General features: G+C 46.2%; 1 long non-coding RNA gene across 1 annotated transcript in view; it reads left to right on the top strand.

Annotated features, from left to right (window-relative positions):
- Positions 1 to 246: 246 nt before the first annotated feature.
- The window catches only part of LOC140126155 (uncharacterized), a 45,674-nt gene continuing 35,354 nt past the window's right edge, over positions 247 to 10,566 (top strand). Inside the window, exon 1 of the long non-coding RNA XR_011854773.1 lies at positions 247 to 1,372. This is a non-coding gene — a long non-coding RNA (uncharacterized lncRNA). The remainder of the gene's footprint in view (positions 1,373 to 10,566) is intronic.

Genomic DNA, 10,566 nt, shown 5'->3' with positions numbered 1-10,566 from the left:
GCTGTGTGTGTAATGTATAGAGTGCAGAGCTGTGTGTGTAATGTATACAGTGTAGAGCTGTGTGTGTAATGTATAGAGTGCAGAGCTGTGTGTGTAATATTTACCATACACCTACAATGTACTTTTTCATGAGGACATGCAATGGTTGACTCCTCATGGGCAGAGCTTAGAGTCTGACTCCTCCTACACATGTGTGATGACGTTGTCATGACATCATCACAGTTCCTTCTGCCCACTAAGATCCAGAATCTCCTCAGGGGGAATGTTTTTGTTTTAAAAACCTACAGCAACTGAGTCTGAGGCCATGGCAGCCATTTTGTGAACGTGCTTACATGGCTCCAGATTAGATGAACATTTATATGAAGGGCACAGCTGGTGGAGAAAGTTATACTAGTGGGCTAGAGGGCACCAGACTGTGAAGTTGTGGGGGGAGGCATATCTTGACTGCAATGCAACGCTTAAAGGGATTGTCCAGCAATCATATTTCAAAGCTTTTACAGAGGATAGGCCCAATTTGTATTTTTTTCAAGCCACTCTCTACTTTTGCACACAGCTGAGGTAAAGTTTGCCCTAAATAGCGCCATTTTATAGCCATTTCATCAAAATGCTAATTAGTTTCCAGCCGACCCACCTAAACTAGTCTTTTTTTCCCTTTCACAAAACTTTCTCCACTTCTTTTTGGGAATTTGGATCCGAAGCTGGGCCTGGCCCTTTTTCCCGTGTACAGTAGAATAGGAAAGCTGTCCGAGCCAGAAAATAAAGTCCAGTCAACCTCTGGATACAGTGCGGAGGTGATCCAAATATCTGACCTGGAAATGTAACGGCACCTGATTGGCTGGCGGGGCTCACGGAAAAAAATCGCTAACAGTTGGCTGGATCAATAGGACACGTTTGTGAAAAACAAATTTAAAAAATGCTGAAATGAGACTGTGAGGAGGCGAACCGCCAATAGGTGGCAGCAAGGCAGTAAACAAGCAAAGCAAAACTCGGATATATACTCCTAGCTCCCGTATACAGGCTCCACGACTCCGAGCATGGAAGTTGTAAGATTTTCCTCTGAAATAATCGCGTGATAAATACCGTATAGATGATTTGTGCGGCTGCCATAACCAAAGAAAGCAAATCCTAATTATTCTGCGGAAATATTTCAGATTATTATGAGACAGGGACACATTATAGACTCATACAGCAATATACATAATGAGTGATGAGGCTGACACTTAAGACTATGGAGAAAAATGGAGGCCTGGAAAGAAAAATGAAGGCCTGGAGAGAAAAATGGAGGCCTGGAGAGAAAAATGGAGGCCTGGAGAGAAAAATGGAGGCCTGGAGAGAAAAAGAACGATCAGCCAAAACATTAAAACCATCTGAGGTAAAATGAATAACACAGATTATCTGGTGACTTTGCCTCCTCTCAGGGTGGGATGTGTTATGCTTATAGGCAGTATGTGAACAATCAGTTCTTGAAATTGGGGTATGGGAAGCAGGGAAATGGTTAGCATAAAGATCTGGGCTACTGTGACAAGGAATAAGAGGAGGGGACCCGATGTTCGGTTTGAACAGCTAATTCGGCAAACTGATTCCCCTAGTAACTAGCCATGGCTAGTTGCCGGATTGGCTGTTTGGCCTCCAATCCTGTAATGGGGCACAGTTACTTACCTGGTCCGATCCCCGATCCAGACGGTCCGACGAAGATGCAGTCCGGCGGGATTCACCATGATCATGCGCCCGAGATCCTGCATGTGTCACTTCCCCGCTGAGGTCCGCCGGACTTCACCTTCTTCTTCCTGGTGCAGGTAAGTGCATTGTCTTGCGACACAATTTAAATGTTAAATCCCGCGCTCAGTCCAAATCTGTCAGATCATCCAACGGCCACGCCCCCCGATTTGTGTTGCGTGAAAGCCGGCGCCAATGCACCAAAATACAATCGCCTTTTAAATGTGCCGCAAAATGGTAATCGTAGGAATATCCAACGTTTGTGCGGTCTTAGTAAATGAGCCCCAATATGTCAGGATTAGGCGGCCGAAACCCGAGTGTCGAATCCGACCATCGGGTCGGCTCATCTCTACTTGTTATGGCTCTGACTGAGACAGAGCATCTCAAAAATGGCAGATCTTGATGGTTGTTCCTGGTACGTATGGAAAATGGGCAAATCGGCAATATAGTTATGGGTGCCCTGGTCTGATTAATGTGTAGGGGTTAAAAGTGTCTCCTGAAAAAGGGGTGTCTGAGAAGCAGGAACGTACTAGCCCATTGGCTTAAGGGAAGTCCATCATGATAAACCAGGGACACTTACAAATAGATCCAGGCATCGTGACTGTGGTAATCTTCTTATATGTGTTATCCATGGTCTCCTTCCTTCTAAAATCAACTTTAACAATTATGCTTATGAGCCGAAGGGCTACCCTAGCCTCCACCCCAAAATTGGGTGGAGTTTGCATAAAATAGTTTTTTTTTTCCGGCAGTTTAAACTTTAAGATCTATTTTATTCTGTTGTATCGGGATATCCTCCATCCATAGGGAATGATCTGGTGATCAGTGTGGTCTGACAGCAGGATCCCTTACTGAGAATACAAATAGGGGGCGCCATTCGTATACAGCACTAATAGTGTAAATGTGTTACTGTCTCTTTAAATGTGCACTTTTTGCTTCTAGCAATACAAGTACTGCACAATGTCATGGTGTGACTCAAGGTCTCGATTGCTGTGGTTTGTATCCCTGACATGGGTGGTTATGTGTCACAACCGCAGTAAATCCCTAAATTTGTTCTGATGGTACAACTATTTACACAGAGAAGATCAGAATTTTCTTGAAGAGTTTTACTGTAGGTCGGGGGACAGAGGGGCCCTTATATTGCTTATATTGCTGCAGCCACTGGGCATACCCGGGCAAGTGCCAGGGCCCAGGGCTGCTGGAGGGGCCCCCATAAGGCTGTACATAAGGAATCTATGGAGTGGGGGGCTGTATATAAAATAACGATGAGGGGGCTGTTGGAGATGATAAACTAGAGAATATTTTAGGGAACAAGAGACTGTTTCAGTTTCAAAATTTTGATTGCCTACATGTGAGTTCACTGCAAATGGGCCCACTGAGGCTCTGCCGCCCAGGGGCCCACTGAATCCTGGAGCTGACCCTGGCTCTAGCTTATAAAGATGTAAGCAACTTTACAATAACTCCTAAAAATATACTATGGTGGCTTGTATGAAAATGCCTAGGGAGACCTATATGTATCCATGGTAACAGACTACAAACAAACCCTGTGTAGTCTAGTCCAGTATATTACATCTGTTTGATACTATTTCACAGTTGTCCGCTCATTTCTGTATGCCTTTAGCAGAATTAATGGTGGGGGGGGGGGCTTTCTCATGGTCCCTATTTCTTGTCCCAAGTGAAGTGGTTACAAGGAGTTTCTTCTGTTATGTCCTTTGAAAGAAAGAAAATGTATGTTTGTCGTCGGCTTTTTGACCCCTACAACAAGTAGATTACATGGTATTCCGTAACTGAGATCCTTAGTGACCGATTGAGAGTACCCTGGTAGCAAGTGTTTGTTTTCCCTGCAGACCCCCTACAGGAGAAATGAGGCAGTGCAAGGTTCTTGGTCATACTGAGTCCTCCAGAGAGAATGTTCTTTGTAGATAGTCTCCAAAAGGCAAATTTACTTACCCGGTGCTGTCGCGAACCCCGATCCGACGAAGATGACGTCGGGCGCGATTCACGTAGCTCATGCGCCCGATTTCCTGCATCCGTCGCTTCCCGCGTTGAGGTCCACCGGAGTTCACCTTCTTCTTCCCGGTGCTTGTAAGTGCGTGTCTTGCGACACAAATTGCTTTGTTGAATCCCGTGCGTTGTCCGAATCCGTCGGATCGTCCGATGGCCCGCCCCCCCGATTTGTGTCGCATGAAAGCCGGCACCGATGCGCCAAAATCCAATCGCGTGAACCAAAAACCCTTTCTAAATGTTGCGCACATCGGAAATCGCCGGGTATTCCGATGATAGTGCGGACCGTGGACCCTTACTAAATGAGCGCCAATGACTTTCTGAGGTTTTAGGTGAAAATTGATCATTAATATCTTTGGGCCTACCTCCAGTATGGTCCATTTGTACATATTTTGAAAAGTTCTTCTTGTAGAGTGTTTGTAGGAAGTCTTTATGACTTGACCACAAATTGTTTCATAGACTAATTGTAGTCTAAAAGATGTCTGAAGAAGAAATTTTTATCGAGGTGGTTTTTTCGTTGCTCGTGATTGCGAATTAGACAAGGCCGCATGGACATACTCAACCATGCACTTGCTTAGCCATGCAGGAAATGACATCACGAGTATTACCTTCTGCCAAATCCCTGGTTTTTCCGATGTCCCCCCATAGTGACAGAAAGAATATACAACAACATTCTGGAATATATATCTTCTTCAGCTGGGCTTCTGTACTTGCAGCTTCTCGGAGACAAGAGCCATTTTGTGTGAGCTTTACGGCTCCAAGGTGATGCCTGATTTTTCCATGCGGCTTGCAGAAAACACGAACTGACATGGTTATTACATGTTCATGAATGGACCCTCTTTATTTAAGATGTTTCCGCACTAGCACTCGCTCGAGAGAGAGAAAAAAAAAGAAAAAGAGAGAAAGAAAACAGCCTCAGAAGTCGTGTCTGCTGTGTAGTGTTTCCAATTGATGTGTCAGCAGGTCCTTTTATTTAAAGCCAGCCTAATTGGTTAAAATGACTATACATGGTTAAATTAGGACACAGAAAACTCGACATGCAAGCCGCAAATTAGGTTATTTGTCAGGACGGCTTAGGTTTTCTCAACCTTTACTGTTTCTTCGTATTGTTTAAATATTACGCCCAAATATCACTTCGGAAAACGAAACGACCATTAGAGGAAAGGATTTTGAAGGTATCTGACTACGGTTGAATAATATCTATCGAAGGGGGAAAAAAATATATTTGTAATATCATCGAAGTCAAAATTTGTTAAAGGGCGGCTCCACTTTATGGTAGAGACACTATGGTAGAGAAGACGCTACGGTAGATTCTTGTAACATAAATGGTCCAGAGATTGGTCCTCAAGAACCTTCGAACCTAAGCTTACATTTGGTTTCCCCTCGAAAGACTACACTGAAGAGGGATTGACCATAGTACAATTATCCCCCAAAACTGAAGGTGACCATAAACATAAGAAAGGTCCCAAATTATAAAGAATCATTTGACCAAAAGATTCAAACCCAGCAATGTTCTCTTGCACATTTAAGATTAAGTTGGCCATTTATGTCACCGCAGATGGACATACACGTCCAATAGTGAAGGCCAAGTATGGTGAGTAAAAGTTATAAAAATAAAAGTTGAGAACCCCATGTTAATTCAAAACTTGCCTAAAAAAATATCTGTAGTGGTTGAAATTGACCACTTTCATCAACTTTTACCTGTCACGTGTGGCCACCTGAAAGTCCTTTGCGAATTGCCGACTCAGTGTGGAGATTCTGAAATGAAGAACGTGATGAGCAAACCCAAACAGCTTTATGCCCCTTTCAACTACACATGGCTGTGATTGGCCAGGTATGTCCATCAGGTGTTCATCTGATCAATCACAACAACATGTCCTGGGTAGGCGGAGCTGCCAAACGGAGGAAGCTAAACCTAAAGTCTGCGTAACTCATCTCTATTTATGACGAAAGTTGGTAAAACCACTAGACTTTTTCTACAAACCAGTGATATTTGTCTTAACAGACGTTTCCACCTACCTTTTGGGACGTTTTCCCCAAACTTAGGAAGAAATAAGGTCCCAGAATTCCATGTCGTAGCTTCCAGTTCTCTATAATGGGTGTGTCCAATTTTTTACCGAAATAAACTATCGGCAACCACAGATATTTTATCTTTTGCATGTACTTAGAGTGTGATCGTCCAAGACAGGAAGCCATTGTTGGTCGAAGAAGACCCTGAGTGTAAAAGGTATTTTAATTTTGGGGTCCTAAAGGGTTCTCGACTGTTAAGTTTCTTGAGTATTAAACCATTGGTAATTTTTGGCCATTACCTCACATACTAGATTATGACAAGATTCTCTTTCGTCATTGTCCTGTTGGTGGGGTGGTCCATCTTTCTAGCATTCAATTGCTGAACCAGTGATTGGACTCCGAAAATGATCATTGCAGGTCAACAAAACATTATTTTCTGAGCTGTGATGTTCCTCCAAGTTTCAGAAGAATAATGATCTATTGTGTGGGGGGGGTCACTTTTCCGACACGTTGATTGTAGTATTTGTATTGTTATTTTTGGCCGGCTCTACACTGTAAATCGTAGGCTTGGGTGTGTATGGTAAAAAAAAACTAGCTAGGGAAAGGGTGTTGCACAGAATGTTTGATATTGCATCATCGTTGTGTGAAAGTGACAAGATTTATGCTTAGGCCTCAATAGTTCGGTCTTGGCTGCTTGATGAATTTGTAAGTTTTAACTATTTATTGTCCATACGTTTTATTTTTATACTTTGAAGCCCAGACACAGCTTCTGTCCAAATTTGGGTGATATGCTAAGAGATAGGGGCAATTCCCTATTGCCTCAAGTCCTATCTGGCAAATCCCAAATCTGGATTCTGTCCATATCTACAATGGATTGAGCACAGATAGAACCAGGGACTTGCCAAAAGTCAAAATAATTGCCCCACAAGGTCCAGTAGAAGCCCAACCCATGGAGGAATCTCCTATTTCTTACAGAATGATTCATTAATATTATGGATTATGCATTTTAATGAAGATGCACCGGTCAGTTGCGGATGGAGGACATGACCTCTGGTGGCCACTTGGTGGCCACTTGGCTGGATCTGCTGTAAAAATTTGGCCTCCATTATTCAGTCAATGTTGAAGTCTCAAAGTCTTTCTCCTTTACACATACTCATGAGAAGCCAACCTTAGACTTGGTGGTCTCTTATATAATCACGTGATCGGTGGAAGCCCTCAGCATGGCCGATCTGTCATGTCTTGGTAGACCAACCACACAATTTCCATTTCCAACCTTGGTCACCAAAACTCTTTCTTAATACAATTTCCAAAACTTAATTAAGAGAAATTGTGAAAAAAAATCTTGTCGTTTCAAAATTTTTTTATCCTAAAGGAAGCTAAAAAAGAAAAAAAATAGGGAAATTAGATCTCGAAAAGAAAAAACACTGGTTTTTAAGGAGTTAAGAAATGCTGTCTCCTTGAAATAGGTTTGATTTGCTATCTGCACAGAGGTTGGGTCACCTGAGGACAGGACTACCATGAAAGCTTTTTCCCAGCAAGGTCAATAACGTTGCCTGTCACTGTGTTAATTGATTTCCTTTGAATATGAGAGCGGAGAGATAAGTTTGTTAGAGACTTGGAGCCTCGATTACTGTACCACCGATGCCATACATCAGAGAAAATGTTTATCTTGCCCCCCCCCCCCCCTCTTCTTCGAGAAGGACTAAATTTGAGTCACACCATGGGAAATTTTCATACAAATTCACCTCACCAAATTTTCATTGATCCAGAAATTGGTTCCGTGCCACCTGTTTAGAATACCCAAGGAGGAGGGGGGCGTGGCCTGATGCCGAACTAGGAGGACGTGCGCCGCGGAGCTCCCGGGACCCGGCACCCTATCACCCTTCCCAGGCAGCCATCCTCCACCTGTACCCCCTCCATCCTGCTCCCCGGTGCCGCGGGTACCTGCCTCAACACTCCGGTGCCGGTATCGCGGAGGTCTCCGGCTCCGCGCGGCCCCCCCGCACTCCAGCTCCTGCAGCTCCCACGTGCCCAGCGCGGCGGCGGGACCGTAGCCGCCCGACATCGCGGCTGCACACCGGAGCGGTGAGGGAAACCCCCCCCCGCCTCGGGACATACGGAGCCGCTGACCCACTTGTAGGATCGCGGCAGCGCTCCAGTCACCCCTGCAGCCTGCCGGAGGCGACATGCTACTGGACTCCCCTGCGCTGCCTGAGGCCTAGGCGCGCAGGGTTAACCTCTCCCTTGCCGGACTGCAGCCAGGAATAAGGTAGGGAAGTAATTCCCCTGCTGCTGCCCACTTCTCACCTGGGGACCCCAAGCTGTGCAGCCCACCATACTCCCAGTGACCCCCTGCCCGGGTTCTGTTTTATATTAACCCTTGCAGTGCCGCTGCAATTCCCCACGTGGGCCCTGATTCTATTTCTGCTAATTATTGGACGCTAGGCTCCTCGATTGTTTATCACTGGCCCCCTCTGCCCAGACGCCATGGGTAACCGGAGGAGAACGGCTAAAATGCTCAAAACAGCGTCCGGGGTGTCTGCGCCTCCATCGGATGATGAATCCGTCCATGAAGATCCGCCATTCCAGTCCCTGGAACCCCTGGACGCGCAGGATTGCTCAACATCCCAAGCCGTTCTAGCACAGATTCAGTCGAACGCTGCCAAAAAGTTGGGGAGATTCTCCCGCACACAGCCCTGCTCTCCTCAGGGGTCCCCAAACTCCTCTCCCTCCCTCTTTGAAGGCTCCCAGAGCCCGCCACAGCTTGTAAGCTATGAAGAGGGCGCTGATCCACCTGACGTGGCCACTGAGCTGGACCGCAAATTTGCAGAGGTGCTGGCGGCCATTAACGGATGCCAATCCAAACTGGTTACCAAGGTGGATGAGCTGCGACAGGACTTTGTTCTTTTAAGACACGATGTCCATAAAGCTAAAGAGCGAATCACCGAAACTGAGCGCAGAATATCTGAGGTGGAAGATGTCCAGAGGCCTATGCCGACACAGATAAGAGAGCTTCAGCGCCAAATGTCTGCATCCATCGACAGAGCGGACGACCTTGAAAACCGCCTGCGACGGAACAACGTCAGAGTGGTTGGCCTCCCTGAAAAAGTAGAAGGGTCTGACCCTGTATCCTTTTTTGAAAATTGGCTCAAAAATTTGCTTCCTGCAGATACCTTCTCCCCGTTCTTCACAGTGGAAAGGGCCCATCGTGTGCCATCCCGCCCTGGCCCTCCAGGGGGCAATCCAAGACCCTTCCTGGCCCGGCTGCTGCACTTTAGGGACAGGGACTCTATCCTCAGGGCTGTCCGTACCAAGGGAGAAATCCTCTATGCCAACAGCAGAGTGTCCTTCTACCCTGATTTCTCTGCATCCGTCAGGAAACAACGCGCACAATTCACTGAGGTCCGTGCCCGTCTCCGTGACAAGGGGTATAAATACTCCATGATGTATCCTTCCAAGCTCCGAATTGTGGACGGACAGAAGACTCGATTCTTCACCTGCCCAACCGAAGCACTTCACTGGGCTGATGCAGCTCCACGGGCTCCCGCTGCAAGGCCCGCACCTCCTGAGTGACTGGACTCATATATCCTTTTATCTGATGAGCTATGACGTTGCTGGACTTAGTCCTGTATTGATGCTTAGGGGTCCTAAATCATTGCTCTAATTTTCTAATATTGCTTTACATTGGGGCGCACGCCTCGTATATGGTGCCCCATAACTGATGTGCTATCTCTTTTGGTCAATTTGGCCTGTGCGCCACATATGGCACTTATTTCTCTTTCCCCTCCCCTTCCCCTTCTTTGTACCTACTCCCCCCCCTCCCCTATCCTCTTACCGCTCCCCTCTACATATTACTCTTCCCTTATCCCCTCCTTTGCTCTCTTTAAACATGGCTGCCTAAATACCTCCTGTTTATATATACTCTGAGGGTTAGGGGTCCCGGGACAAATGGTGTAAGTTTGTCTTGAGTTAGGGACCACTGTTCTATTCTTTGATTGTTATTGGGTATAGGTCTGCACTACTGCTGTTAGGGTGTTAGACAGGGGGTTTATATTCTTGGGATTGTTAGTTCAGTTCTGTTATATTTGTTATGCTCACTGTTGTCTGTCTGTCTATGTCTCTGTGGTATGAAAGGATGAATGCTTGGTTGCTCACGTCTCCTTCCCCACACCCCTTTCCCTTCCGCTAAGATGTCTTCACTTAGGGTAATGAGTTGGAACGTGAGGGGACTCAACTCCAAATTCAAGAGGGCTCTGATGTTAGATGTCATTAAGCGTCAGGCCCCTCACATTGTATGTATCCAAGAGACACACCTTACGGGTCAGAAGGTCCTCTCTCTGAAGCGGGCCTGGGTGGCTAGAGGTTATCATTCCTCCTACTCTGTCTACGCCAGGGGAGTATCCATACTCATATCCAAAGCGCTTCCCATAGAGGTCATACAGGTAGCACCGGATCACTTTGGCCGGTACGTGGTCATACATTGTGCCTTGTGGGGCTTTACTTTCACTATAGTGTCGGTCTATGTCCCACCTCCCTTTGATCCAGCTGTATTGCACCTAATCTCCAGTAAACTTGCTTCTATGCCTCCTAGTCCGATCCTCTGCATTGGTGACTTCAATGCAGTCCCTAATCCCTCCCTGGATCGCACAAGCGGCCTAGACACAGGCTCGGTCCGTCTGAATGAGTGGCTCACTTCTCTAGACCTCGCCGATGTTTGGCGTAGTAAACATCCTCAAGAGAGAGAATATTCATTCTATTCCTCTGTGCACAAGAGCTTCTCTCGGATTGATCTGGCCTTTGTCTCCCCTGATATGATGCAGCACGTTGATCAAGTATCCT

This window comes from Engystomops pustulosus, chromosome 4 (assembly GCF_040894005.1).
Source record: "Engystomops pustulosus chromosome 4, aEngPut4.maternal, whole genome shotgun sequence".
In the NCBI taxonomy this organism is placed as follows: domain Eukaryota; kingdom Metazoa; phylum Chordata; class Amphibia; order Anura; family Leptodactylidae; genus Engystomops; species Engystomops pustulosus.
The sequence above is the reverse complement of the archived record's forward strand: the minus strand, read 5'-3'. Positions and strand labels throughout refer to the sequence as shown.